At 49.5% G+C, this 19117-nt stretch overlaps 1 long non-coding RNA gene across 1 annotated transcript in view; it reads left to right on the top strand.

Moving 5' to 3' along the window:
* Positions 1-8435, top strand: part of LOC142603664 (uncharacterized) — a 236271-nt gene extending 227836 nt beyond the window's left edge. Inside the window, exons 5-6 of the long non-coding RNA XR_012837553.1 lie at positions 5216-5397; positions 8386-8435. This is a non-coding gene — a long non-coding RNA (uncharacterized LOC142603664). The remainder of the gene's footprint in view (positions 1-5215; positions 5398-8385) is intronic.
* Positions 8436-19117: the final 10682 nt, after the last annotated feature.

Below are 19117 nucleotides of genomic sequence, written 5' to 3'. Positions count from 1 at the left end.
ATATAGGATCTATTACATTGTGAAGAAATGTTTTAAGTGAATTCCAGTGTCAGCTAAATTGATAGTTAAAGGGATGAAATTCAGCATTGATAAATGGAAATGCTTTTTTACACAACACGTGATTTAACCATGGGCCTGTCTGCCACAGCAGACTGAGGTTTAGAAGGATTCAGATTTAGATGCTTATATGGAAATCTGAAATACCTAATGTTATAATTAGTACAACAAATAGTGAAAAGGGTATTGGACCGTGTGTTCTAGGGTGTAAATCAGTCTCTGACTCCTAGAGAGCAGGATACGAAAGCAGGCTGTTCACATCTGCCCAATAATGTGCTTTTGCATTTTTCCTGACATATTAGGTACTGATCAGTATCAGACAACAGCTGCTTTGGTTCTGACACAGAACCGACCATTTCCAAAGGTGCTTTCTTACACTCTTCCTCGCAGGAAGATGTTGCTGACGCTGCAATAGCACCCAAGTTCTTTAGTCCAGGCTCAGAACAAGGCAGAAAGGTCTGCAAACATATGATGATGGTATGGCATCATACCATTCTTCCCCCAAAGACCCCATTTAACACTCCTCACTGACAGGCTGTATTCAGCTTCAGTAAATTTAAGATTTGAAACTGATTTGCAAAGCGTGCTTACATCCCCCTGCTTTACGTAGACACGGAGTTACAGGCCAACATTTTTGAAGGAGATAATGGATTGCATGAGAAAACTTTTGTCCCGATACGATGTCCTGCCTGCTGGGCACGGATGCTTAATAAATACATCCTATGATAGGTATTACAGAAAGCGTTTGTAATTAGTGCGTAACTTTGGGTCAGGAGACTGCCACTGAAGCAAATTCATGATTATTGCTAGTTGCTACTCTGTGGTTCACACCTTGGAGTGGTCTGAGGGCACACAAGCTGTATTTATTCCTTTTGTTTAAACTACATGAGAAAATGCCCTCCAGGACTACACCTAATATACTCATTTGGTTCACAGGACCAGACTAGAGCTAGTCTGAAGTAAATCCCCCGAGGTGAACAGAGCGTGCACATCAGGTGTCTGCAGATCTGCTGCTGCTGGGCTGCACTGTTGACTAATAAAGACCAGGCCTTCACAGGCTTGCTGTTGGACGAGGTGGTCGTTGCCACTCTGGTGTGAGGTGCCTAAGGCCGCTTTCCTTTTCCTCCTGCATCTTTTGGCATCTTTTTCAAACGTTTTGGCTCCCCTGTCAAAGCAATGGAGACATTTTATGAATCTCTGGTACAATAACTAGTCTGATAAATATGCTTGAAATAGATTTGATAACTCAGATGGACTATGAAGTAATAGCTCACAAATGATGTGGTAGAGCCAGGAAGAAACTGGAATTTCTCCTGAAAAAACACCCCATTTTGTAATAATTAGACATGTAATTATCTTGATGGTCTTCCATTTGCCAATATCTACATATTCTGTGTCATTAACTGGTGGCCCTCAATGGCCCCCAATGTGCTGGGGAGGTGTTATCTCTTTTTCTGTTCTGTGTAAGCCACGTAGCAAATAATTACAGCTGCTTTTCTCCTGCTGCTACTAAGAAATAAGCTGTAAGAGTGCCGTGGGAGGAGGATCAGGGCCAGGTCTAGGTCAATCCCAGTGGTTCCAGCTGTCTTTACCCCTATCCCGCCAAGATGACAAGGATTTCTAAAGGGTGGCTGAGCATCCCTGTCCTACTGCAGCCTCTGTCGAAGGGGATGGTGCTGTCTGTACCCAGCAGACAATCCGTAGCAGTGCAGTTTAAAGCTTTATTGCCCCAGCACTGTCAAACCCACCATCATTGCCACATCATAGTGCCTTTAAGAGCACAGATGCTGAAAGTCCCAGGAGAACAGGTATCCTGGGCTGCTGGTAAAGTTGGAAGAAGCTATGCAAAGCACAGTTAGGACATTCCAAAACTGGAAAGGGATGATGCAGTGATTTGCAAAGCATTAGCAGCACAGCGCTATCCTGCAGTAGAGGGATATAAGCTGAACACTCAGAAAACCCAGATATATCCTGTAATAACAAATACAGAGCTAAAGTAAAAAGAGAAGGAGCAATATGGTTAGTATCTGATAATATATCTACCCTCTAGCCACTGCTGAAAGACATTCTAGCCCACACTAGATTTAAGATGGATGAGAAGTTTGCTGTCAAACAGGCAAGGCTTAAAAGAGTAGAGGAACTGAAGGTTTGATCTTTAACACCAGATGGAAAAGAGAAAGATGAAAGAAAAGTTAATCAGAGACTTTTCTTAAGCTCTACTGATTACTGGAAAGCTTTTGACATGGGCTGTAGTATGCAGGAGTGAGTGGTGAGCCTTGATATTAACCAGCTCACCTAACAGGGCTTTTTTCCCCCAGAGTTTAACAACTCGGTCAATAGCCTGCTGGTGAGTTACTGCATTTTCCATTGCAAAACTGACAAGGTATTTTTTTTCTTCATGACCCTCCCAAATGGCACTAGTGAATGTTTCCTTTAAAAGTCAGTCTCATCCCCAGTGACACCAGCAATGGAAGGAGGTCGAGAAAAGAAGTGATGGTCTTCTCCCGAGATGCAGCAGCAGCCCCATGAGCAGGTGCTTTAGGTCAGTTATTTAAAGAATGAGTGCCTGTTCATAAGGACTCAAGTGGCTTAAGCAGATGATCTCTGTGAAGATTTGGTGGTACTAGTTCATTCTGAAGAACTCCCACTTCCATTTCTTTGGGCCACATGGGACACTGTCCTGGTTTACCGGACTAGAGGGGAGGAGGCAGCTGTAGGGCTTTGCTGGATCCTGAAGTACTGAGCCCTCCCAGATACGGGTCAGTCCTTCTCTAGATGTCCCCCCTCGCCTTGAGAAGCCGTGAGTACTATCATCAGGCATTTCAGTAGAAGCGGCGAGCACAGAGACTCGGTTCCCTGTGTGGTGGGGTCTCTGAAGCACCTTTTGAACCAGAATTACCCAGAAGACTGTTGGCAATGAGTGATTGCACCCAGCAGATCAGTAGCATTCATCGCAGTCTCTAAGATTTAAACTGATAACCCAACAGATCATCTCTGTAGCCAGCGATATGACTTACAGCATCATATAGCTGCTATTCATCTCCACAGCTTCCTGCAAAGTAGAAGATGAGAACAGTATTATCAGTAGTTTGCATATGGGCAACGGATGCACAGAAGACTATGGGATTTGTTTCAAGGTCACGCTGTCTGTGGCTCAGAGTTGAACCCCTTAAACACAAGACCTTTCTACCTCGTTCTTACATCTAACGTCTATGAATATATTTTCCCCTTACAGTTTAAGCTGTTCTGCTGGTTCTCAACTTCGAGGCAGTTTCCTGCTCTTCCATGGCATGAATTTTTAACTCATCCATTGAAAGCATATGGGCTTTTCCTAGCAAGCAAGTCTACAAGCTTGGAAAGGCATGTGAACCAGAGTTTGAATCTCAGCCAAACAATTTGTTCTGGCTTTAATCAAGATGTCTTCTTTTAACTTCAAATATCATTTTTTAAAATCCCATATCAAAACTTCTAGTGTCACACTATGAAATCAATAAATGCTACCAGTCATTCAACTCAGAAATACTTCAAAGCAGCCTGAGTGATAGCCATTATTTTATTTTTAAAAATACTCATCAAAGTGATGCAGCTAATACGAAGGCAAAACAAAATTAACAGCAACAAAGAAATGTGTCAGTTACAGTTTGAACTTGCAAAATCCCAGGAATCCTGCTACTAGTTTTGCATACAAAGCTTCTCTTTTCTCATTCCTATATTGACACCTTTTAGTAGTTCCCTTTTTTGTTCTCATCATAACTAGTAACTTAGTTATGCAAATGCTAGTTTTCTTGTGTCATTTGAGTCACCAAATATTTTATGTTATTTCACGCCTTAAGAAAACGGTTACATTTTTGGGCCAGATCTCCTACGTCCCATCCAGTGTGAGGAACCTGTCCTGATTCAACAATGCAGTTTAATTGTGTGTTGAAGTCTTGTCAGCTTCAGTGGCTCTGTGTTTAAAACTAAGTACGTGATTACGGGCATTCCTGAGTAAGGGTTGTGGAGTTTAATCTTATTCCGTAAATATTTCAATAGAAAACCAATGGAAGTGTTCATGAGTAAAGTTCCAATGTCAAATAAGAGTTTTGAGATCTTGTCCATTTATTACAGCAACCACTATCCAATTTTATTGTGTACTATAATGGTACTTATATTCATGTAATAGAGATATTTGGACTGTAAAGATCTTCACAAGTGATGATTTTTAAATACTCATTAACACGATTTCTAGAGAATTCGTGCTATATCTATTTTACAGTAGATCTGGTTTTTTGTTAGATTCAGATCACTAAAGTTTATTTTATAATTCTGAAGACAAGTGACTAGCAGGGAGGGGCCCATCTGTACATAGCTTTGGGTGAAGTCATCTCACCTAGCTTTAGATTTTTCCAATGCAGACACCTGATTTAGTCCCCCTGGGCTCTCCTCACAGTCAGTAGAGCAAGATCAGCACTTTCAGTGCGTCAATCCTCTGATTATTTTTCGACATTGATTTTAGGAGGAAATGAATCATGTTGTGAAGTGCCGTTTCTTGCTATTGACTATAAAAGTGTTTAGGGCTGAGGTTCACTCACGCCTTTTTCTTTTATTTGAGGTACCCTACAGTACCTCCCTGGCCACCAGCTGCTACCCCAGTGCAGGTCTCTCCAAGATCCTGTGTCCCATGGGCAGAGCTCAGATGCCCCAGAGGGGTCTAAGATGCCAGAAATGCCTCTTTTTTCGGTGACTGAATCCCTGCCTGATGCCAACGCAGACGCAGGTGCTACCTCCAGGTCAGGGGGAGCCTGTGTAGCGGGCTCCTGAGAAAATGGAGCATATTCAGAGCCTGGAAGGTTTTGACTGAACAAAACCTGGGAACCTGTTCTTCGGGAAAAACATTCAGAGAAAACTATGGCAGCAGCTCTTATCTTTTAAATTGAAAAACTTGACATCAGACCTCAGCAGCTGGAGAGTTTAAGCAAAGACTATCCAATGGCTTGATTCCCAGTTCAAGGTCAGGACTTTCACTGCACAGTAGGTTTAAAAAATTTTTAAAAAATAGAGAAAACTGTGTTACTAAGGCAGGTGAGGCCCTGATGTGCAGTTTTGCCCATAGAGAAGCAACGAGAAAAGGCAGAGTGAGACTAATTAGTCTGTGTTCTCCTCCTGACTCCCATTGCAGGGTGATACTGCAACGTGAAGGTTTCTTGCTGTTCCATTATTGTCCCTGCTCTGCTGAGTCTTCCCGGCATCTTCACTGGCAGTGATTCAGTGGCAGAGAACGAGGCGTCCCTCAGTGAACCATCAGAGACCGGGATCTTTCTATTTCTTGTGTGTGCTGACGTGCCAGCAGCCAGCCATCAGGTTAGTACAATTTGTGCAATTATCCACAGATTTATCTATTACACAATGGTGGTGTAAGCTGCTTTGTGGGTTGTGGGTCCCCCTGCAACCCAGGGCCTGGCCAGTGCCAGGGGTCACTAGTCTTGTGCTGGTGGCCAGAGTCCCCCCATAAGTCCCCTTGGCCACTGCTTTTCATTCCCAGTTACCGGTGCCCAGAGTGCTGGGCTGTGCCCCAGCTTTGGCATCACCATTGGGCCTTCTGCAGCCTCAGAGCCGATTTCACTTTGTGCTTGTCTAAGACACACTTCTATCCCTCTCCATGTTCTCCTCCTCCTCCAATAGATTTATCTTGATGGGTTGCAGACATATAGGGGTGCTTACTGACACAGTTCCTGCATCTTGGTCTGCAGATAGCAGTTTTCACCTTCTCATGTGTCAGTTCCTCAATGAGTCCCTCATGAGATGATGGATATCTCAGTCTCTGCACGTTCTTAGAATAAGAATGGTAACATGTAATTCAAATGCAGAGTAAATCCACTTGTTTGATGTGAGAAAAAAAAAAAAAAAAAAAAAAAGAATGTAGCCAAAGAAGAATTAGTTTAAATGAGAAGTCATGAAAACACATATACCTGAAAATACTGTGCTGGGAAAATTTTCAAAATGGAGCATAAACAGCTTTCTCAGCACCAAGGTACCCTGTCTGGGACTTTAGCTTTTTCTTCTCGTGTTTAACAGTTGATTAGTACTGCCACCACTAGTTTCCCATCCTCCTGTCCTGATGCAATCCCCGGTGATAAGCACCAGCCTTAGCTCAACTCAGGTCATCCAGAAATGGGACCCAAATGCTGGTATGCCAGTTGCATGGGAACCTGCTAAGAATGGATTACTGCCAGGGAATACCGTGGAGAAGAAAATGGGAACTTTGGTGTAGTATTATTTATTTACTGTTTATCCATGGCTGTGTCTTTTTCTTGTCTTTTTTTTTTTATTATTAGTTGCAGCTAAGAGTGGCTATAGTATACTGTGTAGTGTTACACCTTTATTCTGTAAGGTTTCTCCAGAATGAGACATCTGGGGAACCTTAAGCCTCTGTGATGATTATTAAGCCCCTGGAAGAAAACTAAAAGGAATGTTCAAAATCCAGATACAAGCTGGTGATGGTGTAGAGCTGGACACCTCAGTCCTGGTGCTCAGGTGTAGGACTGGGGAAGCGAGGACTTTCAGAGCTGAGTTTCCAGAGTAGAACTCTTCAGCCCAGACAGTCTGTCTGTAACTGGTGTCCCAGCATCATCTTGGGCTAGAAAAAAAGAAGTTCCACCAAGGGATGCTTCAGCAGTGGCTGGTGAGCTCCAGGAGAGGCTGTCCTCTCAGGTCTGGCAAGCAGATTTACCTTCAGTTTCTCAACAAGTGTCTGCCCTTTGTTTGACTGAACTTTTTTCTAACCATGAATTCTAACTGCTTTGTAGTTTTAATTCATTGTTCAATACTGCTGTTTTGGGAATTTATGAACTCTTTGATGCTCTCTTCTCCTTACAAAAAGGATTTAAGAGTGGGACGTTGTGTAACGGTACGTGCACTTGGCACAGCAACCCGTAAATAGGATGTTTTTTGCTAGCTACATGATTTGTGGTACTTTTCATCTTCAGTCTTCCCTATTGTAATTATTCCAGTGCCTCTGTCCTTCTCGTCCGTTACACTACCTTCAACAGCAGGGTGTAAGCGAGCACATTGTACAAGGATCACGTGTGTTCCAGCTGCTTTCCTCTTTTCGGCCAGGGTACGGGGCACTGGGAGTGCAGAACCTGGGGAGAAGAAGGGGGAGGCTGAGCACAGCGTGGGAGATTGGGGATGCCTCGGGTTTGGGGAAGGTGGAAACGAACAGGCTGGTCCGCGCTTGCAACCTTAACTTTGCAGCAGGCACTGGAGCTTTCTGGCCATGGCGAGGACAGCGTGTCTTTGCCATTCGGTGTAGGGCCATCTGCCTCGGGGAGAGTGTGAGAGTCTACGGGCAGGGGTTTGTTGATGCTGGGGTGTTACTGCAGGAAGAGTGGCTTGCTTTGCGAAGGCTTCTCCATGACACGTAGTACAGAGAGTAAAACAGGAGTTTAATGTGAATGGATGAATCTGGGCAGTTTTTAAGTAGGTTTTAGACAGTTTGTAGGTACCTGTTAGCTGCAGCGTGGAGGCAAAGTTGACTTTGCCTGTGCGGTGCAGTTGGATTGCAGAAAGCTAATCAGAAGTGGGCTTCTGCAAGGGACCTTGAGACTCCTGATCCAGCTGGCTGCTTTCGGCCGGAGTGGAGCCAGGACGGAGCACCCCGGGCGGGAGAGGAGCCTCTGCAGCCCTTGGTGTGTACCAGACGCTGCGGGCCGGGCCGGGGCATGAGGCAGGAGACAGGAGGGACGGGCAGGGCTCGGGTGGTGGCGGTGGGGCCGAGGGCGATGCCGGGGCAGGGCAGCGAAGCGGGGGGCTGCGGGGACGGCGCCGGCTCCGGGCGGGCAGCGCTGAGGCGGCGCGGAGCGAGGACAGCGCGAGGGGCGGTGGCTGCCCTACCTCAGGGCCGCGCGGCACCGGGCTTCGGCGGGAAACGCTGAGGTGGGAACGGCGCCGGGGGGGGGGGGGTTCAAGGGGAAACGCTCAGGTACTGCAGGGAGGGCACGGCACCGGGGCGGGGGTTCAAGGGGAAACGCTCAGGTACTGCAGGGAGGGCACGGCACCGGGGCGGGGGTTCAACGGGAAACACCGAGGTACTGCGGGGAGGGGACAGCGCCAGAGGAGTTCAACGGGAAACACCGAGGTACTTCAAGGAGGGGACGATGGGGTAGGAACCCTGAAGCGCATTGCATGGGCCAGCAGTGCGTTTTGGACAGAAAATGCTGAGGTGACACATTCCAGTAAAGTGGGGGAAAGTGGCTTCCCAGCATGTCTGCAGGCTTGGGTTAACTAGGCTTGGGGACAGGGACACTGAGGTTGTTAATCCTGTCCTAAGTATTTCTCTCTTTTCTGCAGGACCTGATGGGGAAGGAGATGGACAGGAAAATCCTACATCACAGCACAGGTACCACTTGTTATTCTTAGTGTCAGAGCCCTGAAGAACAGTCCCTATCTTGCCCTTAAACAGCTTCTACTTACACAGTTCTCCCAGGGAGAACACACATTCCCCAATACAATCCCATATTAAACCATAGGGTGTGCACTTTGCAACTTCCAAGCCCATCTCTGCATTAGCTCACACCTACAGTATCACACCGTGCATGGGATTTTAACTTTCAACCAGTTGTTGCTGTGTTTGGCTTTGGTGAGCATAATGTATATTCATCAATTGTTACTGTAGGTGGGCTTTTTTGAAGAACATGACATTTTTGATGCAGGGCCTGGCTGATGTTGGAGTATTGTTGTGGAATCCTGCGTGCGGGCGTTTGTTGCTGATGGAGTATTACCACAGGAAGAGTGGCTAACTTTGCAAAGGCTTGTCAGTGAGATACAGTAGAGAGACTGAGAGATCAGTTCAATGTGAAAGGATGAAATCTGGAAAAGTTTGTACATACATTGTGGCTTAGTTTGAGAAGATAAAATCTGAATAGTTCGAAGGTAGATGTTGGACAGTTGTTAGTTGAACAGTTGACTTTGTCTGGGTGGTGCAATTGAATTGGTGTACAAAACTGATCAAAAGAGGAATTTTGCATGTGACCCCAAGAGTCAAGATCCAGCTGGCTACTTTAGGCCTTTTCACCTCACCTGGCTGGGCTGAGGAGGGCCGTGCATGGCTGCACTGCCACCAGAACCCAATGGAGTGAAGTGCTACCAGCTGAAAGCCCAGAAAATTCAAGAACAAAAGGTAAGGACTGTGGAAATTTCTGGTATTGAACTATGACATCTATAACACTAAATTCGGTCGAGCATACATGTACTTGGTGGAGGGCATACCAGGAGGCACTGCTGCTGTGTGAAAACATGCTAGTGAAGTAGCTCCTAGAGGGAGAAGGGGGGTCTGTATGGGTCTTCCCAACCCTTCTGGGATACCTTAGGTAATACAGATTTTTGGCATGGTAGCTCTGCCCTGTGCATGTGGTTTGCTGGGTCGGGAGAATCACCATTCCCCTGGGCAGCACAGAACAGCCCTTGGAGCAGGGCACATCTCAGTGTGGTGGTACCTATTAATTTTGATCTGATTTGTTACTGTGTACATTTAGGATGGCAGTTGTAGCATGGAGGAGGTGCCTCAGCCATAACTAAGTTACTGTTCATTGTCTAACATGTTTTCATGAACACTTTGTTGTTTTTCTTTTGGTACCTGCTAATATGATATAGTGAAGGCTATTTGGTACTGTGCATGCAAAGCAAAATTAAGTCTGGCAGGCAGCCCAGGAAGCCCTGCCACGTGTCCCGGCTGCTTGCAGCACTCACAGAGTGCTCCCTTTCCCCAACTTTGCTGCTGCACGTTTCCCTCCAGCCGCTCGCAAACAACAGAGATCTTGTGGTCAAGAGCTTCCTGATGCTTTGGCATAGAGGTGTAAACAGATAAAGTTAATTAAGAAGATTTCTTGTAGAGATGGACTGAGTTTGCAATTCAATTTTATTTCCTCTGTTAATTTTAAAGATGAAAGTGCAAGACTCCTCCCTCCACAGGTGAAGTCAGCAAATTGGCAGGGACATTACAGAGAGTTACTTTCAGGAAAAGGGGGAAAAATGATTTTTTTTTTTTTTTTTTTTTTTTTACTAATTCTCAGCACCATTACCCCTCACCTCTGAACCAAGAAAGACTTTACGTGGTGTCATAATTTAGCAAATTACTTCCTCAAAGGAAGGTCAAACATTTTACCATTCGATCAATAGGAAGCGACTTACAAATCATGTGTATTGATCATTGTAATCATTCAGAAGAATGTAGGGCAGACACTAAAATCACATGCACTTAGTCTTAATTGCCCACATTAAAGCAATTATGCCCCAAAACTGTCATTGTCTAATGCTATGCACACTGCCCAGCATGGTAACTTTTAGCCATACATATTTAATCATAAATCAGCCTCTTAGGTCTGTTGCACTAAAGACCTACAATATTGCTGTAATTATGCAAATATAACTATGTCTTTTTTCATCAATGTGTAAGATCATGTTGCTTTTGGGAGCCAAGTGGAGGAAAATAAGCCCCTATATTAATGCAGCTGGTATTTAATACATCTATTTTACAGCTGTGCTATGTGTTCATGACACAAGTACTTAAAGTGACCTGAAATTGCTAATGAACAGAGAGCCTTTGTAAAAGCAGTCACAGGTCAAGGACTTGCAGATAAAACTTGTTGAGCGGTACATTGATGGTGGGCTTGTGTCAGGAGAGTGCTATTTGTTCGAGGATGTTTATAAACATTATTTTCCAGAGGACCATTTCAGCTAAAAGTGTCTCAGACAAATACCAGTTTGGTAGCATTAAAATAAATGTTTTCTGATCTTGTAAACATAAGGTGGGTGCCTTTTTCCTTTTGTCAAGGAAGCCACTGCGTAGTCTCAGGAAAATTTTGTTTCGATTTGTTCCCGCAGCCTCCACTGTGGGAACTGAAAGACTGGTCAGGAGTTTATTACTTCTGCCATTCCAGAAACCCTCTCTAAACAGATCTGGAAAATGAACCATTCTTGGTATGTTATATACCTTGTATTTCGCAAACAAGAATGTTTGAAATTATAATTATTACCTAGTATGGGACCGCCAAATTTGCCGTTCACAGAGAATATGAGCTAAAGTTCCTTAAAGTTAATGAGATCTTTTCTCCTAGCTTCCAGGGCTGAGATCTAGACCACAAAATAGGTACAGCGGCTTTAGAAAGTGCTGCATTGGTCTGATGGGGTCAGGGTTAGGCTCTGGCCAGCCTCAGACAGTTCCCGTGCAGCTCTCCAGAAACAGACATCATCTAATGCAGCCCAGAACAGAACAGGTCAAGGAAAGGAAAAAATACACAAGGCTGTATTGTGACACAAAGAGGCAGCAAAAGGAAGGAGTTTCGCACTGCTTCACCTAGAGCCTGCTTTTAATTCTTGACTCCCCTCTGAAGGAGCACAGAGCAGGCCGCACTCTGGCTTTGCATACAGAGGCACAAAGGGAAGGTGCAGAGAGGGAAGACAGGCTGCTGTGATTGCCAGGCACCTTCACGCTACCCTTTCCTGCTCCTCTGAGCTTTATTGGAGCCTGAAATATCACATCATTTCAGTGAGTGTTGATCGCTACATCGGTAGTTCTGCAAAATGTTCTTGTTGCACCTTCTCAGTCTTCAGCACAGTGGGCTGCTGACACGCAGGCCTGAGGGTACTTCTGCGAAGCCCCAAAAGGTAATGAGAGAAGCTGCCTTTTTGGCAGCGGGCTCCAGCTAAGGCATGTGCACCTTCGCTGGGAGATGTGCGAATTGCAGATCCCTCAAGAAGCTTCAGAGCTACAGGAACAGGGAACGGTTCGTGGAAGCTAAGAGCTAAATTGATTCAATCCTGGGAAGATCTCTAACTCCAAATCTCAGGCAAATTTATTTTAACAAGTTTTTGAGAATGTCAAAATTTCTGATCTTCTGGGGGTCTTAACCTGTTCAAAGCACCAACGTGTAGAGCATAAGATACCTTGTTAGTCACGTGTATGCAGGTGGGCACTGAATCACAAGTAATTTAGTATGGGCTTTTAAAAGTATGTCATTTCTCTCAGAAGCCCTTAGCCCCAAAATAGTGGTTCGAGCATTAAACACTGATCAGAGGAGAAAGCCCAAGCTATTTCAGTGGAGGAAAAAGAACATAAAATTTATGGTTTCAAAATGATTGCATCAATTCTGCTCAGAGCACCAGTTAGGTTACAGGCTAGCCCTGGATATGGCCAATCTGGGAGAAGGTTGCCTATCTCTCCCTGTGCGGCCAGGTGGTGCCTGATCGCTCGGGAATCCCGGCAGTTCCCGCACTTGTTCATTCTTTCAAGTAGCAATGAAGTTGTTTGGCTGGATCCTTTATGAAAGTTAAAATTGGTTTATCATTTTCCTTGCGCTTCTCACACCTTATCTAGTTTCTACATTCTTCCCACTTCAGTAGTCAAAGTGATTGAAAGCCGAAAACTGAGCAGATCTGTCCCTGCAGCAACTTTCCTCGCATTTCTCATTTACCGTTTTATCAAACAGGCTCTTTGTCTCTGCAGTCCCCTGATGTTGCCTCTGTTACACGGAGATATTCTTCAGGTCATGGGGGTTAAAAGGGGGCTAAAAAGGAGATCATATTGGACTTGCTTTACACAGACATGTAGCATTAGACCCAACGCCCAATAGAGGAAAGATATACTACTCCTATTTGATGAGCAGCAGGCCAATAAATTCATTAATCATCATTTTATGCCTCATCAAACACTTCCCAAGTTCCTCCATGGGAGTTATACAAATTAGCCACTGAAAAGGCAGTAATTTTAGTTTAGCTAGGTAAGTGCTTTTTGATTGCCTTCCTGAACAATGCTTCCCTTGACAAGCTAATAAATCAGCCCTTTCTGAATCAGAAGTGCAGCAAGTGCGAACAATAACTCCACATAGTTTCTCCACTGATTTCAGCTGGAAGGCCTAAGAGGATGATCTGGGATCAAAGTCTCTTACTTTATTGCAGAGCAAAAGCTTTCTTTATGAAGAAGAGCTACAGAGAAATGAGGGAAGGGAGGGATTTTTTTAATCAATTAATGAGAGAAAAAATCTTGAAACAAAAAGGAGGCCTAAGTCTCTGATTGCAGGGATGCCGGGAGGCCGGCGGGGTGGCGGGGCAGCCCGGGCAGGAGCGGGCCCTGCCGCAGGTGAGGCTGGAGGCATAAACTGGGGGGCTGCTCCTGCGGAGAGCTGCGGATTACCAGGGCGAGTCAGAATAGAGACTGTATTTAATCTGCGACCAATTGATTCCTTGAGTGTTTCAGGTATTTGTAGTGTAGGTTTAGATTTGTTGGGTAGCTTTACAGTGGGAAGCCTGGAGGCTGTGCTGTCTTATCTTTTTTTTTAAATTGCTGCCTTTGACAGTATCATTTTTTTTAACTTGGCCGTAAATCATTTCACTAATCAGCTGTCACCAGCCAACATGCATTCATTGGCATTCAGCCGGAGAATTTGTTTTGGAAGGCCTTTAGCAACAAAAACTATGTTTGTATCAATAACCGTCTGTTAATGTCTCATGCATACGGATGTAGAACACGGGGTGGAACAAGGGGAGACAGCAGTAACGGAGAACAATTTGGTGGAGGGAAGGGGGGAAGAGCATTAATTGCCTCGTACGGCGCAGCCTCCCCCCGCCCCGCCGCTGCTCAGGTGAGGCGGTTACCGGCGGTTACCTGCGGCTCCGCCGAGCCGGGGACCCGCGTAGTGCCGGGGACCAGCACAGTGCCGGGGCGCGGAGCCCAGCGCCGCTCGCCGCGGCGGAGTCCGAGGCTTCCCCCTCCCCGAGTCCGGACCCGAGGTATTTTAAGTACAGTGTGTCTCTTCTCCTCTTCATTAACTTTCCCTCCACACATCAGTGCATGCCTCTGAAAATAACTTGGCAAACTGGGAGCCGTTTATCTCTTTTATCTTGGGACCTGATCCAATTAAATAAGTGCACATTTACATTTGCATCCATCAGGCATGAGCGTGGAGAGCTCTGTGGTTTGCTTTAAGCAAATAAAAGCCAATTTCGCAGGAAAAGAGGTGTCTGGACCGAGATCCCCCCCCGTCCTCCCCCGTCCCGGCCGCAGGGGCGAGCCTAGCCCGGCGGGCCCGGCAGGCAGGCGCAGGGCAGCGGTGCCCGCCAGCCGCGGGCAGGATGCGGCCCCTTGCCGGGCCCCTTGCCGGGCCGGACGCGCAGCACCGCCACGGCAGAAAGAGGTGGTTATTGCACAAGCGCCTGCATCAGCCCGAGCCGGGCTCCCGGCACGCTGCGAGTTCGCACATGCTCTAATTATAACAGATGAGTAACGCCGTGCGGAGGACATTTATTTTCTGGTAGTTGGAAGTGAAGAGATTCCTGGCTGAGGAGGCTGGCAGCGCCTCGGGCGCGGAGCCGCTCCGGCCTGGCGGGGCCGGACACCGGGGGGATGCTGGGTGCCCCTGCTCCGGCCTCCCGCCGCGTTTGGCCCTGCCGGGATGAACCGGCAGACGTGCAGAGGGAGGCGAGAAGGGTTCGGGCAGCCCCCGGCCGCCTCCCCGCCGCGGGCCGCCCCTGCGCCTGCAAAGCAGCCGTGGAAATAATGCGGGGCGCTCCCGTTGAGTAACGGGTATTAAACAAACGCAGCCGCCCCAAAGAGAGGGGCCGGGGGTCGGGCAGCGGGTGACCTAGCCGGGCCCTGGAGCCGCAGCTCCTGCGCGCCTCTCCGCGCCCTTGCGACACCCACTGCCTCCAGCGTCTTGCGGGAAGCAGCCCCGGAGCCCGGCGCAGCCCTCCCGGGGGACTCCGCGGCCGCGCAGGGGAACGCTTCTGCTTTTGAGGGAGAAGCAGAAGCGTCATGTTGGGGGGACCCATGTCCCCTCGGGTCAGCGTTAGGCCCTCCTGCGGAGGTAGCGCCCAGGGTGCTGGCTGCAGCGGGGACCACGTCGGGGGACATTTGGCCCGGGGGCTCCGGCCTTAGCCTGGGAGCCGAGGCAGGAGCTGGAAGCGGCGCTGAGGAGCTGCCGGCGGGGAAGGAGGCGCCCTGCGGAGGCTGTCGGGCAAGAAAACGCGGCATCGGCGCAGGAGCCCTCTCCCGCGGCCGCCCCGTCGGGCCAGGGCTGGCACCTCGGCCAGGTGCGGCCCGTCCTTCGCCGGCCTCAGCCAAGCCCTTTCGCCGGCAGAGAAAGGTCCCTGGGCCGGGCCGCGCCGTCGGGCGGCCGCTTCCGCGCCCGCGGAGGCGCGGTGGAGGAATGTGGGGACAATGCGCCATCTGTCACTGCCGGGCCGCGCCGCGGCCGGGAGCGCCGCCGAGGGCGCTGATTTATGCTGAATGCGCCTTAGAAGATCTCGATGTAGACTTTGTCTTTCTCTGTCAGAGCCAAGTAAAAAGAAACAGCTGGCCTGAATTTTTAGCACCCATAATTAATTAAGAGCTTCATTCCTGGGATTTGATGATTCAATAAAGCAAGACCCTTATTCCCCTATGTGATTCCAGTGAATATCTACTCCACTCCAGTCCTTTTGGGTCCCAAGATAGGGCAGATTAACACTCTTTTTCTGTGGGAGAGAGGGGAAAAAATGCCTCAAGATTGCATCTGAGGCGCACACAAAAGGTAAATTCAAAACTGCCACTTGTTCTCTGCAAAGGCTCCTTATTCTCCGCTATTGATGTATTTGTGCCAGGTTTTAAAGAAACCAGAGGGGGGATGAGGAATTAACATATTGCTCATTTGGAAAAACAGCCGGTTCTGGTTTTGGTAACACTTGTTCCTTTGCCAGCCACAGATGTCCTTACTAATAATCTAGGCAGGTCACAGAAAGAGGAGAGCGGGGGGCGGGCTCCCCTGGCACTCCCGTGCCGCTCCCAGGCTGCCCCGAGCCCCGGGCACGGCGTGATGCTGCTGCGGAATACCCACGGCTGAGGACCGGAGCTCTGCGTCGGCCCGTGGGGACGAGTTTTCCTTCCCCCCCCCCGCCCCTTTTTTTTGTTTTAATTCATCTACGTGCCCCTTCCGGAGTTTGGCAGAAGAGGGTGTTTGGGCTGAAGTTCCTGTACTTTTCCCTACTGCAAAACCTTGCGATATTTTTTAGTCGCCTCCTTTAAACTTGCTGACTGTGTGATTTCCCGTGTTCTCTTGGCGGAGGGGCTTTCAAGTAGTTCCTAGGCACGACAAGAAAAGATGCTGTTCAGATCCTCTTGCCGGGCGTGTGGGGGGAGAAGCCCAATAAGCCAATTAGACGCGACCGCGCCGTCCCGGCCGCGGCGGAGGCTCCGCGCCGCGCGGGAGCCCCGTAGGTTAATCGGGACAATTGGAAAAGCAACACTCGCGGGGAGAGCAGCGGGGGGGATGTAAACACGGTCCGGGGTGCGGAGGGTCTAAATTAGGGTTTGTTTTGTTTTTAAGCGTGAAAGAGGAAACAGCAGGGCTGCGGGCTGCGCCAGGCTCCCCGCCTCTCCCGCCCTCCGTCTTCCCGATTGAGAAGCGGGGCTGGAGGTACAGGGGGGTCCCGCCGTCCCCGCCGGAGCTCGGGGGCTGTGCTGGCTGCTAACCGCACCCCCAGCTCTGTTCGTTTTCCTTCAGGACGGGGGTGAATTTCCCCTGGACGGGACCGCTGGCTGCAGCCCTGGGCTCCCGGCCCCGCCCGGCATCTCGTCCTCCCGGGCGCGCCGGGGAGGCGATGGGCCCACCGGGACGGGAACATCCGGCCCCGAGGCACTTCGGGGAGGTGTCCCCCGGGAAGCCTCTTCCCTTCCCGAGCAGAGTGCGCCTGGCTCGGCCGGGCATGGAGGGGGCGTCGCTCTGGCTCCCCGACGGGAGCTGCGCTCTCTGCCCGACGGGATGCAGCTTTCCGCCAGGAGCCTCCGCAGGGCCCCTCCAGGGTCCCGATCCGCGGCCGGCGCGGCCCGGAGACTGAGCTGTTCCTGCGGCCCCACGCGTGGGCGCCGCCGGGCCAGCCGGGCCAACACACTTCTCGGCCGCGGTGGGGGCTTTGGGGGCGATGTTGGACTGTCACCTGCGGAAAGGGGCGGCCCGTGCGCCGCACCCCGCTGCCACCTGCGCCGCTCAGACCGCGCCGTCGGGCCGGGCGGCGGAGTGGGTCGCGCCCCCCCCCCGCCCCATCGAGGGCCGCGGCGGGGGCTGCTGCCCTGCGCCCGGGGCGAGGGGGGCAGAAAGGGCGAGCTGTTTCCCGCGGGGGCGGAGCGGCGCCCTGCGGAGGCTGGGCCGTTCCCACCTGCGCCCGTGGGCGAGCACCTGCTCCCAGGCGCGCTGGTGGGAGCCCGGCCCCGCAAGGCCCCGCGGCCAGCCCCGCTCTTCCCCCTCGCCAGACCCAAAACCACTCAGCCGCGGAGATGAAACCCTCCTGCTCCCAAACCTCCGCGGAAGCGGCGGCCCCGCGGGGCGGACGGCGGCCCTGCCCGGCGCCCAGGCAGGGGTCCGCTCCCAGCGTGAAGCGTCGCTCGGGGCCCCTCCGGAGGCTGCTCCCGAGTAACCTACGGCAGCTTTAATTGGCAGCAGACGTTATTTTTATTTTAAGATAGCCTTAAATTTTATTTTTTTTTAACAACAAATTTACATGCCAGAGTCAAAAAAGGCGGACGCTGCCCCCTCCCCCCTGCTCTGTTATAGAAAAGAAACTGGGAAAATCATGCTTATGTTAAAGACAGGCTGTGCAGCACATCTCTCGTGGCAGGGGAAAAGGGTGAAGAATAAAATTGCTGTATGAAATCGATGGGGCTACAATAATAGTTACGGTTTTAAATAGGCGACAGGCTGCAACCTAAAGGAAACGGTTAATTCCCTTAGGAATTTATACATCAAACGAAAACCGTATTGAGATCGCTGATAGAGCTATTCAAAATAGCCCCGATTATAAGGAATAGGGCTTTTGAACGAGCGAAGCTCCTAAGCTGCTTTGCAAAATAGCTTTTTCAGAGATAGGAAGATCAGCTGGGGAAAGGTAGAGCGACAATTAAAAAAAAAAAAATCCATAGCTAGATGAATAATTACAACCTATTTATTTTGAGACAGTCGTTCCCCTGCGGGACCTGTTGTCTCCGGAGCGCGGTCCGGAGGGGTTTTGCGGTCTCCCTATAGCGAAGGGCGCTCGGGAGTTTCACCCGAGTTCAGCCAGAGGCGATGTCCGCCGGGAGTAAAGGTGCCGGGAAGAGCCCGGGCTGGAAGGGAACGGCGGCGGTTTGCCTTCAGCCCCGCACATCGGGGCTGCTCCTGCCCGGACTCGCCTGCCCCTGCCCCTCACCGCGCGAACTTTCTCCCGTTTTGAACAAGGCAGGTGAGTCCAATAAAGCTCACTGCTACGCGAAAAATACGCCTTCCTGCCGGTCTCCCCGACTGGAAATAAAAGATCCAACCGAGGAATTCGAGCGTTTTTTTAAAAAAATCATTTATAATTTATAAAGTGACAAAATGACATACTATTATCCCAGGAATATTTGATTCTTTATACATTCAGCTTGAAACAATTTTGATTTTAAACCAGATTATCTACGAAGATCGTATAACCAAGTGAACGTGAACATGCATCTTTAAAACATAAAACCCAAACTACTATTTAAAATTCCGTAAAATGTAAATATGCATGAATAAACCTGTTACAGCTAATAAATCGCTCTGATGAAGTTGAAGAGATTACAAAATAATTATCTGCCTCGTCAAGGAAAAAAAAAAAAAACAACAACAAAACGGAGGGGTGTCTGGGCACCAGCTCCCGCGGTCCCAGCGATATTCCCGTCACATTAACAGCGGCGATGCGCTGGCGTACAACTGACACCCACAAAATCCGCTTTGAACAGGGAAAAACCCGTCCCCGGAGCCGGGTGATGAAACAGTTCCTCGCCGTTATGTGTTCCGCGGGGACCCGGGCTGCGGGGATCACGGGGACTGACTTTGGGAGGTGGTTTGAAGTTCCGCGCCGGGTGCCGCTGGGGAGCACCTAACTCGCCCGGGGACCCGCTGCGCTGAGAGGGCTCAGGGCGCTCTCGGTCCCCCTACACAAGGGACGGTTGGTGGCCGGGAGCGCCCCGGTGGCCCGTCCCCAGCCCCGGCGGCCGCCGCAGTCCGCCGCCCGTGGCGGGCGCTGCGCGGCCCCGCGGGGCTCCCGCACAGCCGAG

This window comes from Balearica regulorum, chromosome 13, assembly GCF_011004875.1.
Source record: "Balearica regulorum gibbericeps isolate bBalReg1 chromosome 13, bBalReg1.pri, whole genome shotgun sequence".
NCBI classification, from domain to species: domain Eukaryota; kingdom Metazoa; phylum Chordata; class Aves; order Gruiformes; family Gruidae; genus Balearica; species Balearica regulorum.
This window is presented reverse-complemented; position numbering and strand designations above follow the sequence as displayed.